The sequence below is a fragment of the Prionailurus bengalensis genome, chromosome C1 (assembly GCF_016509475.1).
Source record: "Prionailurus bengalensis isolate Pbe53 chromosome C1, Fcat_Pben_1.1_paternal_pri, whole genome shotgun sequence".
In the NCBI taxonomy this organism is placed as follows: Eukaryota; Metazoa; Chordata; class Mammalia; order Carnivora; family Felidae; genus Prionailurus; species Prionailurus bengalensis.
Window position 1 is genome coordinate 139635731 of NC_057345.1, and position 22698 is coordinate 139658428.

Sequence of the window (22698 nt, forward strand, 5' to 3'; positions counted from 1 at the left end):
AGTATTTGTAAAAGACTTCCATAAAACCTAAGTTCTCTTAGGACCCTAGAATAACTATAAGATCTAAAGGAAGAGGCCAAAAACCATAAAAGAGATGAGGAAAATGAATGGTAAAGGAGTTTACCAATCTTTAATTTTTTTTGAGACACAGCATCAAAGTAAAAGTGGGGGAGATGAGGAAGAAGAGGGAGAGGGAGGGGGAGAGAGGGAGAGAGTATCCCAAGCAGGCTCCATGCTCAGCACAGAACCTGATGTGGGGCACAATACCATGGTCCTGGGATCATGACCTGAGCCCAAATCAAGAGTTGGATGGTCAACCAACTGAGCCACCCAGGTGTCCCCCTCCCCCCCCCTTTTTCTACCAATCTCTAATTTTGAATTCAGCAGTTCCATTTATCCAACTCAAATGCACAAAACTATAATTCTCTACGTAAAGTGAGAGCTTTTTCAGAAGACAGGCATGCATAAGAGAAGGTCTCATACTCAAAATGCAAGGTTTTTCTTACAACCTAAAAGAAAATTTAGTAATTCCACTTTATTTTAACTAGCTTCCAAAATGGCCCTCAGTGGTTCTTAACTTCTAGTATGCCTATCTGTAACCAATCCACTACCACATTATAGAGCTGGCCAGTGTAACCAAGAGGATATTGTGAAAATAATGGAGTGTGACTTCCGAGGATAGGTCTTGATTTCATTTAAACCACCTACTCTGAGGGAAGCTACCTGTCATGCAATGAAGTCCTGCAACTCTATGAACAGGTCCATATGGTAAGTAACCAAGCCTCTTATCAAGAGTCAGTAGAAACTTGCCAACCATGTGAGTGAACTATTCTCCAGCTCCTGTAAAGCTTTCAGATGACTGCAACCCCAACTAACATCTTGATTGTAACTTCATGAGAGTTGAAGAACCACAACTATCCAACTAAGTTGCCCCTGAATTCATGACTGACAGAAACCGTGTGAAAAAAATGCTTGTTGTTTTAAAACACTACTGGTTGCAACTGTTGTGAAACAGTGTGCTACATAGCAACTGATAACCAATATTTCCTACTTAAGAATTTATAAAAAACACTGGGGCGCCTGGGTGGCGCAGTTGGTTAAGCGTCCGACTTCAGCCAGGTCACGATCTCGCGGTCCGTGAGTTCGAGCCCCGCATCAGGCTCTGGGCTGATGGCTCAGAGCCTGGAGCCTGTTTCCGATTCTGTGTCTCCCTCTCTCTCTGCCCCTCGCCCGTTCATGCTCTGTCTCTCTCTGTACCAAAAATAAATAAACGTTGAAAAAAAAAAATTAAAAAAAAAAAGAATTTATAAAAAACACTAATAGTGATAATCCAATTATTAATAGAGAATTGATCATAAATAGTGTAAATTTCCCCTACCATAAAGAAAAACAAAAAACCCCACAAAATCCAGAGAAAAACTTTTGGTATTTTTGAGATAATAAAAAAATACTGATCTCAGGCCCTGGTTCCTGCACATACTCCTGAAACCCTTGTAATTTCCTCAGTGTTAAGAGCACTGGGAGCATTTTTTTGGTTCTAATATTTTATCTTTGACCCTGGTTCCTACACAGGGCTCCTGAAACCCTTGTAACTTCTTGATTGACAGGAGTCTCTTTTGTTCTAATGAGGCAGCTTTTAGTGGAATTGTGGATAGGTCCCGGTCACTAGAAAGAGGAAGCCATGATTCGAAGCTTGGAATTTTCAGCCCCACGCCTATTCTCTTGAGAAGGGAGAACTGAAAATGGAGATGATGATAGATCATGCCTATGTGATCATGCCTGTGTGATGAAGCTTCCCAAAAGTAAAAAAAAATCCCAAAAGTATGAAGTTCAATGAATTTCTGGGTTGGTGAACACAGGAGAGATTTAGGGAGAGTGGCATGCTCAGAGAGTACATTAAAGTCTACACCCCTTCCCACATTCCTTGCCCTATGCATCTCATCCACCTGGCTGCTCCTGAGTTATGTCCTTTTATAATAAACTGCTAACCTAATAAATAAAATGTCTTTCTGCATTCTGTGAGCCACTCAATAGCAGGGGAACATTGGAACCTCTGATCTACAGCAGGTTAGTCAGAACAGGTGACAACTTCAACCTGTGACTGGCATATGAAGTGGGGGGCGGGGGAGTAGTTTTATAGGACTGAGCTCTTAAACTGTGGAATCAGATATGATCTCTAAGTAAACAATGTCAGAATTGAGATGAATTGGAGGCCACCCAGCTAAGGTCTGAGAATTGCTTGGTGGTGTGGGGAACACTCCCTCCAATACTTTTGTTGGAACTGGGTGCAGAACTACTTGGCATTAAACAAGCTTGCAAACTTATTATTAAAGAAACTAAATGTGAAATGTGTAACATTTAACTTAAAAAACTAAAAAAGTTTAAGTGAAAAAGTGCATAATGTAAAATAAAGGCAGAAAAATGACAAAATAATTATTAACAAAACAATAGTAAGAAAAGTAAAGGCAGAAAACATGAAAAAATCAGTGATCACAAAAGAAATGGGAAGGGTGCTCAAAACTTCGCACAAAAATAGCTATAGCACCAAGGAGTTCTAAAATTTAAATTTCTTTTTATGTTTATTTTGAGAGCGAGGGAGAGAGCGCGCGCTAGAATGCACACAAGCGAGGTGGGGCAGAGAGAAGGGCAGCGCAGAGAGAAGGAGAATCCCCAGCAGGCTGTGCACCAGAAGTGAAGAGCCTAATGTGGGCTCAAACTCATGATCCATGAAATCATCATGACCTGGGCCAAGATCAAGAGTCGGATGCTTAACTGCCTGTGCCACCCAGGCAACCCTTGAAATTTAATTTTTAACCAATATTCAAAAAAGAAGTTTACAGGGATTTAAACAATTCCAAAATCTAGAAAAAAAAAAGATATAGGCCTTCGTACTTTATTCTATGCACCTGATATAAGCTTTGTTAATAAAACTTGGCAAAAGGCAAAAAATATCATTGCAGATGAGGCTCACACAGAATTCATAAACAGAATAAAAGATTCTGGATCAAATATTTATTAGCCAGTAGTCCAATAAATAAAAAAAGGTATCTTTTAGAAAGTAAAAGATTGGGGCGCCAGGGTGGCTCAGTCAGTTAAGCCTCTGACTTTTGATCTCAGCTCAGTCTTGATCTCAGAGTTATGAGTTCAAGCCCCATGTTGGACTTGGAAAAATCTGGTTCTTCAATTATAATACGATAGGTATCAAAACCCACTGTAAACAGTATTACAAATAAAATCATGAATATATCCACTATTACCACTAATACTTAATCTAGAGAAATCAAGCAAGAGTAAGAAAACAAACAAATAAATAAAACTACAGGCCAATATCTCTGATGAAAACAGTTACAAAAAAAAATATCAACAAAATAACAGCACTCCAAATCCAACAACACATTAAAAAGTCATTCACCATTACCAGGTGGGATTTATTTCAGGGATGCAAGGGTGGTTCAGTATTTACAATCAAATCAATCAACATAATACATCACATTAACAAGAGAAAGATATGAACCATAGGATAATCTCAGGAAATGCAGAAAAAAAAAAAACACTTGACAAAGTAACACATCCATTCATGATAAAAACTCTCAACAAAGTTGGTTTAGATGAAACCCATCTCAACATAATAAAGGTCATATATGAAAAACCCACACCTCACATATTCTGTGGGGGAAAGACTGAGAGCCCTTTCTCTAAGGTCAGAAATAAGACAAGGATGTCTACTGTCAACACTTTTATTCAACATAGTACTGGAAGTCCTAGCCACAGTAATCAGACAAGGAAAACAAATAAAAGGAATCCAAATTGTTAAGGAAGAAGTAAAACTTTCACTTATTTGCAGATAGCATGGTATTAATATAGAAAACCCTAAGACTCCACCAAACCATTAGAACTGATAAATGAAAAAAAAAAAAAAAAAAAAAGATAAATGGATTTAGGAAAGTCACAGAATACAAAACTAACATACAAAAATCTGTTGCATTTCTATACACTAATAATGAAATAGCAAAAAGAGAAATTATGAAAACAATCCTGTTTACAATTATACCAGGATGAATAAATTACCTGGGAATAAACATAAGAAAGTGAAAGACCTGTACTCTGAAAACCATAAAACACTGACTAAAGAAATTGAAAATATATGTTAATGGCCTGAAAGAATTAATACTGTTAAAGTGTACATACTACCTAAAGAATTCTATAGATTGAATACAAATTCCTATCAAAACATCAACAGGATTGCTCACAGAACTAGGACAAATAATACTAAAATTTGTATGGAATCACAAAATAACTCTGAATAGTCAAATCAATCTTGAGAAAGAACAAAGCTGGACATACAACAACCCCAGATTTCAATGTATACTACAAAGCTGTAATAATCAAAATGGTATGATACTGGCACAAGTATAAACAGATCAACAGAACAAAACAAAGTCTAGAAATAAACCCATGCTTTTATAGTGAATTACTCTATGACAAAGTCGGCAGGACTATACAATGGGGAAAAGACAATCTCCTCAACAAATTGTGCTCAGAAAACTGGACAGCTACATGCAAAAGAATGAAATCAGACCACTGTCTTGCACCATATTCAAAAAATAAACTAAAAATGGATTAAAGATCTAAATGGGAGACATGAAATAATAAAATTCCTAGATGGAAACATAGGCAGTAATTTCTTTGATGTTGGCCATAGAAACATTTTTCTAGGTATGTCTCCTCTGGTAAGGGAAACAAAAGCAACATTAAAGTAGCAGGACTACACCAAAACAAAAAGCTTTTGCATAGCAAAGAAAACCATCAACACAACTAAAAGACAATCTACTGAATGGGAGAAGATATTTGCAAAGGACATATATCTGATAAACGATTAATTTCCAAAATATATAAAGAAATGACACAACTCAAACCAAAAGAACATAATCCAAACAAAAAGTAGGCAGAGGACTAGAACAGACATGTTTCCAAAGACATACACAATCACCAACAAACACATGAAAAGATGCTCAGTATCACCAATCACCAGGGAAATGCAGATTAAAACCACAATGAGATATCACTTTATACCTGTCAGAATGGCTAAAATCAAAAACACAAGAAACAATAAGTATTGGTGAAGAGGTGGAGAAAAAGAACCTCGTACACTACTGGCATGAATGCAAACTTGTGCAGCCACTGTGTAAACAGTGTGGAGGTTCCTCAAGAATGAAAAATACAATTACCAAGGATCCAGTAATTGTACTAATAGGTAATGACCAAAAGACTACGAAAACACTAATTAAAAAAGATATATGAATCCCTATGCTTGCTGCAGTATTATTTATAATAGCCAAGATATGGAAGCAATCCAAGTGTCCATCCATACATGAATGCATAGAGAAATTGTTATGTACATACATATTGAAATACACATAAACACACACATATAAAGGGACATCACTCAGCCATAAAGAAAAAGTGAGAACTTGCTATTTGCAACAATATGGATGAACCCAGAAGGTATAATGCTAAGTGAAATAAGTCAATCAGAGAAAGACAAATATCATAAAACTTCGTGCATATGTGGAATTTAGAAACAAGGGAAAAAAAGTCAAAAAATCAAACTCTTAAGTACAGAGAACAAACTGGTAGTTGCCAGAGGGTAGGTGGGTTAGAGGATGGTTCAAATAGTCTTAACAGAGATTAAGACTGCACTTATCTTGATGAGCACTCTGAAAGGTACAGAACTGCTGAATCATAGTACACACTTGAAACTAATAACTGTATGTTAATTACATTTGAATAAAAAAATTGAGGAAGAGAACAAAGTGAATTTCATCTTTAAAATATAGTTCTTTCCCATTAAAACTAAATTTAAAAAGATTAAGTGAGGGGGCGCCTGGGTGGCGCAGTCGGTTAAGCGTCTGACTTCAGCCAGGTCACGATCTCGTGGTCCTTGAGTTCGAGCCCCGCATCGGGCTCTGGGCTGATGGCTCAGAGCCTGGAGCCTGTTTCCGATTCTGTGTCTCCCTCTCTCTCTGCCCCTCGCCCGTTCATGCTCTGTCTCTCTCTGTCCCAAAAATAAATAAAAAACGTTGAAAAAAAAATTAAAAAAAAAAAAGATTAAGTGAGGTACTATTTTGGAACACAAAGTAAAATGTTTGAGTTAAGGTATTGGGAAGGCTGTGGTTAATTGAAGCAACACAAAATAATGGTACAAACACATCTTTACTAGAAGGCTCAATTTAATACAGACTTTAATTCCACTTGCAGGAATTTACTCAAAAAAAAAAATTATAGATATATACAGATACCTAGCTATAAGGATGTTTAATATAATTCTGATTATAAAAGGAAAAATTAAATAGCTAGTGGTAGGAAGTTAATTAACTACATCACTATACACACACAATGAAAAACTTCAACTACAGTCTTCACTAATTTGATTTTAAAGTAAAAACAAACAAAACCAGAAATTTTTATTCAAAAAGGATCAAGGTTCTGTCCAGCATGTAAAGAGCTTGGAGGTTGACACTCTTCTCTTCATAGCAAGAAAAAACCTGAACAAACTGAAAAACAACAACTCTTCTTAGATCTGTAAGAATGAGGTCAGAGGGCACTGTGTCTTCCAATATTAGACACAGGCAGATATAGAGAATCATAGCTTACTGGAGCAGAAGCCCAGGTACAGAGACTGCACTGGAGGCAGTTCCAAAGTATACGAAATTAGAATGTGACTGACAATTTGCTAGAGGTTCAAAGTTAAAAAGCTTAAGAGTTAAAAACTCCAGGAGGGCCAGTCTTAGGGAAGACACCACACTTATTCTGAGTTTTACCTCCAAGTACCCTTCCAGGTTCTCTAGACACTTCTGATCTTCTAACAAGGATCAGAAAAAATTTCCTCCTGTTGCAACAGGGATACGGGAAAAGTAGACACACTGAAATATATCTAGAGCATTCTGTCCTCTTTAACAAGGCTTGCCTGCAAAGCAAATTATTTTACCAGAGTCCAGCTCTCTTAGGGAAGGGAAATACCCAACGCTAGCCCCTTCTTCCCTTCATGACTCCCCTAAAGGGGTAATGTGTGTGTTACTTGTTGAGGGTGGGGGAATCTGAGAAGTACCTGTATAGGTACTATGTTCAGGGGCATAGGCTCTCTTACACACAAAACTGAGACCTAATTACAGTAATATATGATGCTTCTCCTCCCTCAACATCTTCCCACCACATTAACAGGGCTCCTGTATTAAAGTAGGGGTTTACAAGTGAAAGAACTCTCAGACCTTGTTTATGAAATCTCTAGGGAATTCCAAAGAAAACAGTTGGAGACAAAAGCAAGAACACAAGAAGAAATTTTAGTTTTTGACACCTAAGGGTGCAGGAAACAATAAACACAACCTAATTTTAAGCTGAATAAACATAAAAATCTCACACTAAAGACTTACTTACCTCAGTTCTTTATAGACAGTACATCATTTCTGGCTTTCAACAAAATGTTACAAGGCACGCTAAAAGGAAAAAAGACATAGCCTGAAAAGACAAAACGAGGCTCAGATGTGACTAAGATTTTGGAATTAGCAGACTGGCAGTATAAAACAACTACAACTAACATGTTAAGGGCTCTAATGGAAAAAGCAGGTATCATGCAATTACAAACAAGCATTGTAAAAGCAGAGATGGAATTTCTAAGAATGAATCAAGAGGAAACAGCAAAAAATCAGCCATCAGCACTGATCCTTTAAACATTAAAATGGTAATAAGGCAAAATTATGAACAACATCTCTGCCCACAAATTTGATCCCTAGATGAAATGGACCATTTCTTTGAAAGGCACAATCTAACAAAATGTATGCAAGAAAAATAATCTGAATATGTTTATATGTATTAAAGAAATCGAGTCAATAAATAACCTTCCAAAACAGAAACCATCAGGCCCAGATAGGTTCACTGGTAAACTCCACCAAACATTTAAGGAACAAATGATAGTAATTCCCTACTAATGATAAGTCTCTTCCAGGAAATAAAGGTGAATGAATACATTCTAACTAATTGTATGAGGTAAGCATTACCTTAATAGGAAAACCAGACAATGACATTACAAGAAAGGAAAACTACATACCAATATCTCTCATGAATACAGATGCAAAAATTCTCAACAAAGTAGTAGTGAACTAAATCACACAATACATAAAAATAAGTGGGATTCATTCTAACTATGCCAGACTCATTCACCATTCCTAAAACAAATGATTAATCCATAACAACAATAGAATAAAAGAAGGAAAATATGATTTTATCAAGAGATACAGAAAAAGCATTTCAGAAAATCTAATACCAATTCAAAAATACATCAGGACTAGAAGGGAATTTCTTTAATGCTAAAAAAATCTAAAAAAATATATCTACAGCTAACACCATTTTTAATAGTGAGAAATTACATGATTTCCCACTCAGATCAAGAAGGATCACCACTGGTATTCAAAATGATACTTGAACACTTAGCTAATGCAGTAAGACAAGAAAAGGAAATAAAATGTATACAGATAGGGAGGAAGAAATAAAATCATCTCTTTGTAGATGGTAAGATCATGAATGGAGAAAATCCCAAAGAATACACACACACTATTGGAATTAATAAACTACTGAAGCAAAGTTGTAGGATACAAGGTTAATATACCAATGTCAACTACTTTCTACATGAGGAAAACTAAAAAAATCTGATTAAAAAAAATCAAAGTGGACCTAAATACATGAACAGATATTCCATTTACACGGATAAGAAGACTCAGTATTGTTATTATGTCAGTTCTTTCAATCTTAATCTATAGATTCAATGAAATCCCAATCAAAATTCTAAAGTTATTCTGTAGATATAAACTGATTTTAAAGTTTACGTGGAAAGGAAAAAGACACAGAAGAGCCAATATGATATTGCAAGAGAACAAAGTTGGAGGTCAGAAACTACCCTACTACAAGACTTACTATAAAGCTAAAGTAACACATACAATTGACCCTTGAGCAACAAGGGTTAAACTGCTTGGATCCACTTATACACACACATTTTTTTTTTCTTTTAATAAATATAGTACAATACTGTAAGTGTATTTTCCTTATGATTTTCTTAACATTTTCTTTCTTCTAGGTTATTTTAAGAATATAGCATATATCACATATAACATACAAAACAGGTATTATCAACTGTTTATGTTATCAGTAGTTAAGACTTCCAGTCAACAGTAGGCTATTAGTAGTGAAGTTTTGGGAGGAACTAAAAGTTACACACTCATTTTAAACTGTACAGGCAGTTGCAACCCTAAAACTTGTGTTGTTCAAGGGTCAACTGCAGAGTGTAGTAATGGTGAAAAAATAGAAAAATAAATAAATAAATAAATAGAACAAAATAGAAACCCAGATATAGACTCACAAAAATATTTTTGACAAAGAAGAGAAGATAATTCAAAAGATAAAAGTCTAAAGGTACTGGAACTGGACACCCACAGGTAAAAAACTGAGTTGACAGAGCACTTAAACCTCACAAAAATTAAATGTAACATACACCTATACATTAAACACAAAACCGTAGAACTTCTAAAAAGGAACACAGAAAAAAATCTGTGTGACTTTGTGTCTGGCAATGAATTTTTAGGTACAACACCAAAAGCACAATCTAGAAAAGAAAAAATTGATAAACTGAATTTTAAATTAAAAACTTTTGCTCTATAAAAGACACTGTTAAGAGAATGAAGACAAGCCACAGACTGAGAAAAAAATACTTGCAAAACACAGATTTGATAAAAGACCGGTATACAAAACATACAAGAACATTTAAACAATAAAATGGAAAAAAAAGAAACCCAGTTAAAAAAATGGACAAAAGATCTGGACACCTTACCAAATAAAATATATAGGTGATAAGCATATGAAAAGATGCTCAGTATTATATGTCACTAGAAAATTGCATATTAAAACAATGATATTTCTGCTCTATACCTGATAGAATGTCTAAACGCAAAAAATGATGACATCAAATGCTGGTGAGGACATACAATAATAAGAACTGATTCACTGAAGACTAGAATGTAAAATGGTACATCTACTTTGGAAGAGTTTGGCAGTTTCTTACAAAATGAAGCATACTCTTACCACACAATCTGGAAATCAGACATGTTGGTATTTATCCAAATGAGTTAAAGACTTATGTCCATACAAAACCTGCACCAGATTGTTTGTAACAATTTTATTCATAACTACAAAAAAGTGGAAACAACAAAGATATCCTTTAATAGGTAAATGGATCAACAAACTGTGATACATCCATAAGATGAAATATTATTTGCTGCTAAGAAGAAATGAGCTATCAAGACATGAGAAGAAATGAAGGAAAGTTAGACACATATTGCTAGGAGCAAAGGACAATTTGAAAAAGGATACACACTGTATCATTCCAGCTCTATGGATGGAAAAGGCTAACCTATGGAGATACTCAGAAAGATCATGGTTGCCAAGAATTCAAGAGAAGGGAAAATGGGTGGAGCACAGAAGACTTTTAGGACAGCTAAATGATTTTCCTGTGATACTGTCACAGTGGATATATGTCATAATACATTTCTCAAAACGTGTAATGTACAACTCACAGAGTAAACCTTAATCTAAACTATGAACTTTTCTTAATACTAATGTATCAATACTGGTCCATCAATGGTAACAAACATACCACTCTAGGCAAGAAGCTAATAATAAGGTAAACTGGGTTAATGCTAGGGGACCTAGGCCAGTAGGAATATATGGAAAATTGTTGTACTCTCAAGTTAATTGTTCTCTAAACCCTTAAACTGCTCTAAAAAAGTTTATTAAAAAAAAAATCCAAAAGAAAGGAAGAAATGATCAAAAGTCACAATTCTTACTCTTCCATGTGGACAACTATGGTGACCCCAAAAAACATGCAAAAATACACACTCAAAACTGCTTTACTCTTTTTAATGATAATTTGTGAAAAACAGAGATGAAAACACAAACTTACAGAAGATTTGTGAAAATGCAATGTAAGTACCAAAAACATAGTTTCAAGTTACTAATACAGATTATAAAATGAAGTAAAAATTTCTGTAAAGTAAAACATATAGACAAAATCTGTTTTAGCAAAATATGACCGTACAGAAATGTTTGCAAAACAATAATGGTAATTCATAGGAAATATTAGCTACTTTAAAAATGCTTTAGGGGTGCCTGGATGGCTCACTTGGTTGAGCGCTGACTTCAGCTCAGGTCATGATCTCAGGGATCATGAGTTCCAGCCCTGTGTAGGCTCTGTGCTGACAACTCAGCCTGGAGTCTGCTTCTAATTCTGTCTCCCTCTCTCTCTGCTCCTCCCCTGCTTACGGGCAGGTGCTCTCTCTCTCAATCTCTCTCTCTCTCTCAAAAATAAAACATGAAAAACACATACTTACACACACACACACGAGTAAAAATACTTTAAAACTAATTTATCTGGTGCGCCTGGGTGGCTCGGTCGATTGAGCACCTGACTTCATTCAGCTCAGGTCATGGTATTTCAGTTCCTGAGTTCAAGACCTGCATTGGCCTCCCTGCTGTCATCACAGAGCCCACTTCAGATCCTCTGCCTCCCTCTCTCCCTGCCCCTTCCCTGCCTCGCACACACACTCTCTCTCAAAAATTAACAAACGCAAAAAGTAAGAATATTTATATACAAAAATAAGAAAAATTGTTACAGTTTGTTCTTGTCAACACTGATCATGGCACTATTTAGGAACATAACTCCCAGAGGCTGGCAGGTTATTTCTACAATATAAAGCAAATATACACAGTACTATTTTGTAACAGTATGTAATATACTGGAAAGATATTAGTTACATATTATTTCTTTTAAAAGTACACAAGGGGCACTGGGGTGGCTCTTGATTTCAGCTCAGGTCATAATCTCATGGTTTGGGAGTTCAAGCTCCAGGTCAGGCTCTACACTGACAGTATGGAGACTACTTGGGGTTCTCTCTCCCATTCTCTCTGCCCCTCCCATGTCCTCTCTCTCTCAAAATAAACATTTTCTTAAAAATAAAAGTACACGGCAAAACTTTATGATCTGGCTGTTAATAAATCCATAGAAACAGATTAAAAGGACTAAAATTACATAAATCAACATCTTAGAATTGTTTCCAGGTGCAGGAATAACAGATTATTTTCATTTTTTCTCACCACTTTTACACTGAATGTATTACCTTTTTTGAATTTTAAAAAATCATGTTGCACATTTAAATCAAGTAATATATAATTTGACTATATAAAGTTTTCAGTGCTAGGACAATAAACATTTTATTTTAGCTTCTAAACATGTTACACATGTAAAATTCGTTTCAACCTAAGTTTAATACATGATACCCATCAGACATTGCATCAGGATGATGCTATATATAACACATTGGACAGAAGTCTAATAGTTATTAGCTACAACACAGCTTTTAGAGAAAATACATTGCTTTTTACTCATTGTAAAGTAAGTTGACTAAAACATACACAAACCTAGAAGTGATTACTTTAAGAAAACAATATAAGGTGACATTTCTGGGTCATCTATATTAAAAAATGTCTATTTTTACAATGGTGGCAAGATGCGAGAAAGTGAGAATGTGTAGGCACACCAAAAGAAAAGCTAACATACTTAGACCTTTAATCTTGTCAAATCTGATCTCAATCTTTTGGTCAAAACTTCATACTAATCTGTCACATTATTCAAGGAAGAAGTAAAATATCTAAGATTTTATTGTGTTTTTAAGGGACATTGGGATGAGAAGGGACATTGGGAAAAGAATATACTATTAAGGGGAAGAAGAAATCAGGAAAAACTAGCAACCCCAAAAGATGCTTCTTTGAAAATAAGCACCTGGGAAAAATCTGGAGTGAAATGGGGTAATAAAACTGAAATAGAAGGATGAGGAACAATTGTCAGTTCCAGACTTCACCCATTTCCTAGTTTATAATCTTCAACTTGCATCTTATTTTCTCATTTAAGCACTTCATAAAACACAGTCTCATCAGCCAATCCGGTTCAAATAGAATAAACACATAACAAGGTCACTTAATAATCAGTATTTTAATTTGCAATAGAATTCATTTACAAAGCCATCTCTCAAAAATCTACATTCCTAAAACAGTTAAAATTAAAATGGAAGCCTCTATCCCACTCCATCAGAAGACAAGAGATTCTACAGAGTAAGAAAAGGACTTTACATTGGGAGATACCAGACACAACAGAAGGCGAGGATATCATATAAAAAAAAAATCAAATGTTGTGATTCTTGTGCTGTTTTCAGCTGGTTCTCAAATCCCTGGCAATCAAACTTATGCCTTCTGTGAACAGGGTTTCTCATAATAGGCACTAATGACATTTCGAACTAATGCTTTGCTGTGAGTGGCTGTCTTATGCATTATAGGATGTTCAACAGCATCTGCAGCATCTATCCACCAGTTTTCAATTGCAACTCTTGATAATCAAATATGTCTCTGGACATTGCCAAATGTCTTCTGGGAGTCATATTGTCACAGCTGAGAACCACTGACAGGAAAAGGCAAAAGATCAGAGGCAAAAGATTAGAAAATTCTACTCATTGGGTTCTTATTAGCCCAAGAGAAAAGGCTTTCAAATGAATAAAAAGTTGATGTCGGTGATCCCCCCACAAATATGCTCCAGACAAATCCTTCCAGTGAGAACCATTAATAACTAGCAAGCCTCAGCCAAATTCACAGCCTGAAATAGCTTCCTGATGCCCTTTACATAAATTTGAACACACAACCAAGAATCACAAGACAGCTGAGGAAAACTTCTAAGATGAAAGCCTCTGAAACATCCTAACAGAAAGAATAACTTAGAGAAAACCGAGTAAGTAGGGAGAAATAAACTTCAAAAAATTAAATTAAATGCTTAACTCAATTAAACATTCAAAACTTCAATTAAATCCATAAAGAGAAAAAAATATCAGGATGCCATTTTAAAAATGCAGAGATCAAAAAAGGTATTGGAAATTAAAAATATAACAACAAAAATTAAAGTCTCAAATGTTTAAAAAATCAAGCAAGTTTCCAAAAAACTGTAAAGCAAGACTGAAAGATGATTTTAAAAATGGGAGAAAAGAAACGGCTCTAAGAGTGTAATATCTAATTGCAGCTTCAGAACCAAAAATAGATGTAAGGATATTACAGGACAAGTATCAGAAACTTTCTCAGAGGTAAGGAAAACAAGTTGCCAGACAGAAAGAACCCATGAAATGCACAGCAAAGTCACCTCACAACAAACACTGTGACATTTCAGAACACTGGGAACATTCTTTAAGCTTCAAACAAAAATAGGGTGCAGAAGCTTCCATAAAGAAGAAAAGAGTGAAATGCAAAGTGTTGAAAATAAGAATGGCTTCAGATTTTATATCAGACACTAAGAATTCCTTTGCAATTCTGAAGAAAAACATTTCCAACTTAAAATCCTACATCCAAACTAAGTTAGGGTAATCTAAAGATATTTACATACAGAACATAACGCCTCAGACCATTCGCCTCTCAGATAGCTACTGGAGATTGTGACCAAATAATATGAGGATAATTAACCTTAATGGATAACCATTAATCTTTTAATGATGATAACCTATGTTAAAGAAATTCTGAAGCATGTACTTAAGCAAAAGAAAACAGATCCTCAAAGAAAACTCAGAGATGCAAAAATTAACATAAAACGAAGAATTACATGGGATACAGGATCTATCACAGAATAGAGAGAGGTTGCATGAGGGGTAACCACATCAAGGAGCCAGCCTAAACTGGAGATCAGAATGTTCTAGGAGAAATTTCTTAGCGATAAACTGATTTAAAAAAAAAAATTAAAAAATTGATACTTCTGAACCTATGCAGATGTGCTGACAATAAGCAAGCAGATTGTTCGGGGCTGAATTAATGATAAATATTGAGAAACTACACAGACATAGGATGGTTATTTACCAAAAACTAAGATATCAGTGAAATGATGGGGGGCGCAGGGCTTGGGTATTTGTGGGAAAAAAACCAAATTTACATCGCTCACTGTGGAAGTCAACGGATAATGTCTAACATGGAAAAATCAAGTGGCAGCATATAAGATGTTATTTGTAAATACAGAGTTAAATATCAAAAGAACTAGCCAAAAAAAAAAGCTTTAAAAGTTTTTGCCCCTAGCGAGGGGGAAGTAAAGGCTTTAACAGTCACTTTTTCCAACATCACATCCTCCCTGGGGCCTAGCAAGGTGTGGAGATAAAGGCCCAACCATTTCAACCCACCATGGTGCAATTCTGGTGGGCCACATTCTGGAGAATTGAACCTGTGATAAATAAATTAAGCTTTTTTTTTTTTTTTTTTAATAAGCCATGTACAAATAGTTAATATTTCAAGTGCATGTTCGTTTACATTTGAAACTTAATACTTAAAAAAATATATTTGAAAATATTTTCTAAATTTTAATTACCTTGGCATCTTATGCTGTAGAGGCCAATTTGATTGAAAAATTTTAAACTAATGTATGACAAGTTAAAACACACAATTTTGGCTGGAAGTAGAAAGATCTTGAAATCAAATCTCAAAAATTAAAAAGAAAAGAAAAGAGGATAAGGGTTCCATATATGGTAACGGCAGATCAGATCAATCCTATTAAAACCAACAAAAAACCTTCACAATAAAAACCAAAGAAACAAAGCAGTATGAAATTACATGCCAAAATACAGGAGGATAAATCAGAAAAATAAACACCATAGTCAGTCACTTTTTCCTGAAGACTTGTACTTATCCAGAAGAAAAGACTGAGAAACAAGAAGAAAGGCTGAACTACGGGTAGCTCTGCTGGGCTATGAAGAAAAAAATCGAAGCACAAGACTCACCAAATCCAGATGCAAATAAATCATCACTCAAATTAAAGTTGAGATCTTAAGGAATATCATTTGGATTAGGAAGAACTGGAAGTAAAATGGAACTTGTAGAACTCATGACTTAAGTCCTACTTAAAGTTAAGTGTAAAACAGAATTACTCTGAAGTCCTGAATATGAACTAAGTGACTTGGGACTGGTAGTGTGCCTGTTACCTTTCCTAGGAAAACATGGCTTCTTGAAAAAGATACCATTATCTTAGGACTCACATATTCTTATAATTTTTCAAATCCAACAACTGGCACACAGGCACACATGAAAAACCATGAAACCAAGAAAAATCATAAACCAGCAAAAACAGACCCATTACAAATTAAGAAATTGGAATTACTGGTCACAAACAACAATTATGAATACTGTGCCAATAAAAGCCACAGTAATTTTTAGTAAGTAGCTAGAAACAGTAAGAATAGATATAGGTGATTTACTTCTTAAAAAGACACTGACCCACAGATTCAAGAATTTCAATTAATTCAAAACAGGAAAAAAAAAATTCTACATAAAATGCCATAAAGAAATAGAAGAAAACTTAAGACAAAGAAACATTCTTTAAAGATTTCTTCCAAATCAGCCAGTATTAGACTGACAGGTGACTTCTCAAAATCAACAACAACAACAACAAAAAAAAAAAAAAAAAAAAAAAGCAAAAACAAAAACCCACAATGGAACATTATCTTCAAGATTCTGAAAAACCACCACAATCCTACAATTTAAAAGACCCAAAACTTTCTTCAAGATTGAAGGTGAAAAAAGACACTTGGAAGGTAAGCAAAAAAACTAAGGTAATTGGCCATCAGTACACCTGAATTAAAAATATTCTAGGGGCTCTGGATGGTTCAGTGGGTTAAGCGTCAGACTTTGGCTCAGGTCATGATGTCGTGGTCCGTGAGTTCGAGCCCTGTGTCGTGCTCTGTGCTGACAGCCCCAAGCCTGGAGCCTGCGTAGGATTCTGCGTCTCTGTAGCTCTTGCTGCCCCCACTTCCACCCCCCAGTTCACCCTCTGTCTCTGACTCTCAAAATATAAATTAAAAAAAAAAAAAAGATTCTAAACAGTGTACTAAAAGCAAAAGGAAAAAGATCCTCAAAGAGAATTCAGAGATGCAAAAACAGTTGAGAAAATTCATTTACATACCCAAGTTGTTCCAAACATACTTAAGCATTTTTCAACAACTGAATCAAGTATCAATTTTCAAATTTAAATTAACACTTCACAAAACTAAAAATTCAGTTCCTCAGTAACACTTTCAGCCAGATTTCAAGTGGTCCATAGCCAGCCACAAGCTGGCTACAGTATTGGGTAGCACAAGTATAGAACTTCTTCGAGTTAAAGTTACAAATAAATTTAAAACAATAGGAATTAGCATATAAACCAGTAAGGAATGAAATGAAGATAAAAATCATCCAGGAAGCGAGAAATGCTCCAATTATAGAGAAGATATTTGCGATACTAGTCAAATATTTAAGTAAAACACAAACTACCCAATAGAAACATTGTGACAATTCAAATAAGAAATCCAAACAGCCTACAAATATTTTACAAATTGCTCAGGGTCATTAATAACCAGGGAACTGTAAAAACATAAAGCCACACTCATCATGTTGGCATCAACAAAAGACATCAACTGTTGGTGAGACTGTAGAAAAAAAGCATCTACCATATACTGCTGGTGGGAGTTTAAATTGATCTATTTTGGAAAAGTTTGGCATAATCTCCATTCTACAAAAATGCATGCTATGCGTGGAAAAATACATGCACAAGAACATTCACAGTAGCATTGCTCGTAACTGCTAAAAACTGGACACAATCCAAATGCCTATTAATATTAGATGAGTTACATTAATTGTGGTTTATTCAGAAAAAGACTACATCACACTATAGACATTACTATATAAAATGAAAAAAACATGAACAATAGCTAAATGTACTAATTGGGTTAAATATTGGTGACACGTGAGGAAAATAACACATAACGTGTAACTCTTTTACATACAGGTAAAACACAGATAAAATTCATCTGAATCGGGTAGTAATGCCAACACTGGTGGTTAAAAAATACTTGAAATAAATGTAGAAAATAATTACCATAAAAATCCGGTTGCTGTTAACCTCTTGTAGTGGTGAGGCAGGAGGAATATTCAGGAATTGATGGGGGGAGGAGTAGGTCTCCAGTACTAGGAACGTTCTAGTTCTTGACTGTGGTAGTGATCACTCAGTGTTCACTTAGTAATTACTCATCGTACTGTATACCTATGATCTGTGTATTTTTTTGCATATTTAGTATTTTAACGTAAGAAATTAAAATTTGTTACCTAAAGCACTTATATTACTTTGCTGTGACTTTCTTTCTTTTATAAAATGATATATATTTGGTTACAATATAAACAACACTTTAAGGCACAGGACTCTAGTTTTGATTCCACTGGACAAGATTACTGCACACAAAGAAAGCAGTTAAGTACTAGGCAATGATGCATAAATAGGGTTAATTGCCAAAGCTTAAGTAAAATGTAGAAAACAAGTAACAACTTTAATTGATAGTGTATCCTAAAGAATAATTATTACAGAATTAAATACCTGTATGAGGAACAAACATGAGGAATTTTAGATTATTGGCCTTAAAAGAAACTATACAGAATGATAATCTTTCAAAGTACTTTTACAAAAGAAATTAAAGATTGAAATGGTTCTAGTTAAGATTTATGAAATGATGTGAAAAATGGTGTGACTTTACTGAAAAAAAGCCTTACCGATGTAAATACACGAATCCTTTAAAAGTCTGAATTATTATCTTATGAGGGAAACATTTCCAGCAAAAATAGGTAGCATTTAATTGAGAAACCAAAGGATCTAAATCCGAGACTAGTAACCAAAAAAACTTAAAGCAAAATATTCATTTAAAAATCACTTATCTACACCACAGAAAAGGAAAAATTTGTGATGTCTCTTCTCTATCAACCGTTACATTCCTCCATATCGAGGACTACACAATCCCATATCGCTTTCTGAGAGCAAGCATAAGCGTTTTGTTGCAGCAACAACGCCAAGCTATAAAGAGGAAATTCCATTCAAGACTTCCCAAGCTTGCTCCCTCCCCAAAAACCACTCCAGAATTCCAAGGAGGGTAGCGAAGTAAGGAATAATGGTCATAATACCTAATACAAGCAATGCATCTAATGCCTGAGTTGTCAAAATTCACACATGGCGCTTCTCTCTTCCCCTGCTCTGAAGCAGTCAACAGTCATCTGCATAGGCTCCAAAGATTCCATTTCTCTCTGACAGCAGTATCATCATATTCCTTACAACCACCATCGGGTGTAGTCAACACCCAGCCAGAGACCTAGTTTCATGAGGAATCCCTACAAGCTTCAGAGATTCGTAGGCAGCCTCACGAGGAAAGCCACGAGACAGAAGTGGCCTTCCAGATTTCTGGCCTGCCTGGCCTAGACAAGCCTGCCCCCTTCCCGCATTCTGAGTCTCCACAACCTTCCGTCCTCATTCTTTTCGATTCGCCTTTCACCACTGGCGACCTTAGGCCTTCGTTTCGAGGCCAGCCTAGCCCATATTACCTCTCACACAAAAGACGCCCTTACCACGGCAGAGCAGCAATCTAGCCACCACAGGAACCGCTTCACAAGCGCCCCTGGCCGCGTAGACAGCTCAGCTTCACCTGCCACTGCCAACGGTACACCAATACTCCCGGCATTCCCCGCGCACGCAGCGCGTCTCCCACCCCGCCCCACTCCCGCCCAAACACGTGACCTACATTAGTCTCCGTCCACGCCCACTTCCGTTCCTCCACTTTCCCTTAGGAGGTAGGAGGGGTCAGGGGGTTGTTAAAGAGTAGCGACTTCCTCCTACTCCCGCCCCCGCCCCTCTACCCCCTGCTACAATGTCTTCCGGGTCGCAAGTGCCTCGGAGCCTTCTGGGAAACCAGATCATTTCCTCCCCTCCCCCTCCTCTTGCCTTCAACCAACCAGCCTCCCGTCAGAGAGAGACATGCGCAGTGAGTGCCTCCCGTCTCTTCTACCCGAACCCCCCCTCCCCCCCCCAGCAGAGAGACCCCAGCAGCAGCAGCAGCTGATGATGAAGAGAGAGGCAGTGGCAGAGGGGGGGCACCTTTTATTTCTATTTTTAAAGGGACAGGACACTAATTTTACCCCACTTCAACCTTGAATTGAGGGGGGTGGGGGGAAGGCGGCTGAGTTCCTTCCCCCACCCTCCAGCCCTGAGACCTGAGAGGGGGATTGAGCCTGAGAGAGAAGAAGAAGGAGTTTCTTCTTCTTCGAAAACCCCCATCCACGACTCCTACCCCCTCACCCCTCCACTAGCCTCCCTCCCGAGCCCCCTCCACCCTCCTCCTCTTTGGCCGTGAGAGGAGGAGAGAAAGAGACCAAAAGCCTCTTAGCAACACAGACCCTTCTCTGCTGCTGCTGCTGCTGCTGCTACTGCTGCTGCTGCTTGGCCCTGGCTGGAGACATCTCACTACACCCAGGAGCAGCCACTTCCCCAGCTCTCCTCCTCCTTCGCCTCCTCCTCCTCCACTCCCCCCCCTTTATTACCCTTTGTGTCATCCTCCACAGCTCCAGGGAAGGCACTCAAAAGTGGGGGGCAGGAAAGGTAAGTGTGTCTGTGGGGGCTTCATTGCCTTCCTCTGGCTCTGACTTTAACTCCGGGGCAACAGTAGCACCAAACCACATACGCAGTGGAGCTCCGGGGTGAGGAGGGGGTGGTGCTGGGGGGGGGGGGAGTGAAGGAGGGGTTGGAGTGGGGAGGGGTGTGTGAGGTGGGTGCCCATCCTGTCAGAGGAGGAAGGGCACTTTTATTTTTATTTGCTGTTGTCAAAAGTGGTTTCTCTTCTCCAGCTAACATCTGATTGTGTCTTGCTCCAATGGGGGAAAATACAAAAACAACCCCCTCCTTCCTCCAATGAGGCGCCAGGGAAAGAGACAGAAAGAGGCACACTTTCTAGATGTCACTTGAAAAAATTCATTTGGAGAGCTTTTTTCCTTTTTCCCCAGGAAAAGCTCCACTGCATTTGTTTCTGAGTGGGAAAATGTCGGGATCTGGATTGTATTGGAACTGCTTATCCATTTGTAGACCTGAGTGTTTTCCCCTTTTTGGTTCTGTATGTGATTTGGAAATTGACTTCAGTGTTGGAACAGACTTGATTGGTTTTTGCTTTCTGGGTTTAATTTTTCTTTCTTTCTTTCTTTTTCTTTTTCTTTTTCTTTCTTTTTTTTTTTTTTTTTTTTTGTTGTTGTGTCTGACTTGCATGGGAGATTTCAAATTTTTAGTTGATAGAGGCCTTTGGTTAGGTTTTGACTTGTATTACAGCCTTTTTTGTTAAATGTTTGTTTCCTATATTAGCATATAAAGTTCAAAGCTTAAAATGCTTAAAGTTTCAATACCACTAGTATTGTCTCTCCTTACATAGGTTCTTGATATTTTCCACAAGATGAGAATATTAGCTATTTTGTAATTAATCTGGATATTTTTCTTATCTTTGTAACTTGTCTGAACAAGTAATCCCCATTGAAAACTTTATGTTGTTCTGGCTTCATGGAAGGCCAAACCTCTCCATCAATAGTTTGCTGGATTGGTACCACTTTCAATTTTAACTGAATTATTTATTTACTGTTGTAAATTGAGATGAGTTTTTCATCTCTTGGGGTACTGAACCAAATTGCTCACTATATGTGAAAGGAGACAAATTTCAAAAATATATTTTCATGAGTCAAATAATGAAGTTGTAGTTAGTATATTCACTGTAGTTTAGACATAAATTGAAAGATAAATTCAGGTTTAGGTTTATAGAATAACAGTCTTCATAAAAATCACTGTGGCTTTCGATTTCAGTGCTGTATTTTATTTCACAAATGCTAGAAAGTATGTTTCCAATATAGGCCTTTTACTAGAGCTTACATTGGAAAGTGTTATTTTGTTTCATACATACATTTCTTTATCCTTTCCTTGAAGATGGATGCACACATTCATATATTCTCTCTCTCTCTCTCTCTCACACACACACACTCTCTCTCTCTCTCTCTCTCTCTCTCTCTCTCTCTCTCTCTCTGTCACACACACACACACACACACACACACACACACATACATACACACACCCTTTTTTGTAACTGCATTGGTATCTCTGATCCCGTAATTTATGTCAGCAAAAAATATTCTTCTGTAAAACAGCAATTTTATGATCAGACTGATAATATGAAAACAGCAATTTGATCAAATAGAAAGGATTGAAGAAAAATAAATCTAGATGGATATTTGACATAAATATTATAAAACAGGATAATACTTTTAATTTTTTATTTTTTTATGGCAAAGCCAAAATATAATAAGCTTATATTTTAGTGGCAGAAAAGCATTGCAAATGTAGAAACTTGTTCTGTAAATTTTCATTAATGTGTACAAGAGTAGACATTTAGACACAGGAAAAAAGCTCTGTAGCAATAAACAATATGGCCTTATTTCCTTCCTTTCTGTTATAAATTTGAACAATTTCTTACCTTTCTCTAAGGTGTAATTGGTGCATTTCAGCAGAAATCTGTGTCAAGTTCAAGTTTTTCTCCCAACATCAATACTAATATTCCAGGTCCACCTAGGATTTCTTGTCCTCACTCTAATACCTCAGCAACCTTAACATAAGAGGGAGAAAGTAGAACTTAGTGAAGAAATCAATTTTAAATAAGGCGAATTGTGCAGATAATTGGATGGTGGTTGCCCCGTCGGCAGCTGAGTGAAAATTT

The 22698-nt window shown here is 36.5% G+C and overlaps 2 protein-coding genes across 11 annotated transcripts in view; one reads left to right on the top strand and one right to left on the bottom strand.

Moving 5' to 3' along the window:
* ORC4 (origin recognition complex subunit 4) overlaps window positions 1-19644 on the bottom strand; it is a 79849-nt gene extending 60205 nt beyond the window's left edge. Inside the window, exons 1-2 of one of the 8 annotated variants that reach the window (XM_043576642.1) lie at window positions 19528-19644; window positions 7435-7515 (exon numbers count right to left, since the gene is read on the bottom strand). The gene's annotated coding sequence lies outside the window, so the exon portion shown is untranslated. Of the gene's footprint in view, window positions 1-7434; window positions 7516-10420; window positions 10437-18019; window positions 18192-19527 lie in introns of those variants that run through there. The other 7 variants (XM_043576646.1, XM_043576644.1, XM_043576643.1 and 4 more) reach the window with 7 other exon arrangements.
* Window positions 19645-19929: 285 nt separating this feature from the next.
* The window catches only part of MBD5 (methyl-CpG binding domain protein 5), a 447015-nt gene continuing 444246 nt past the window's right edge, over window positions 19930-22698 (top strand). For 2 of the 3 annotated variants that reach the window (XM_043576637.1, XM_043576639.1), the window contains exon 1: window positions 19930-20554. The gene's annotated coding sequence lies outside the window, so the exon portion shown is untranslated. The remainder of the gene's footprint in view (window positions 20555-22698) is intronic. The other variant, XM_043576638.1, reaches the window with a different exon arrangement.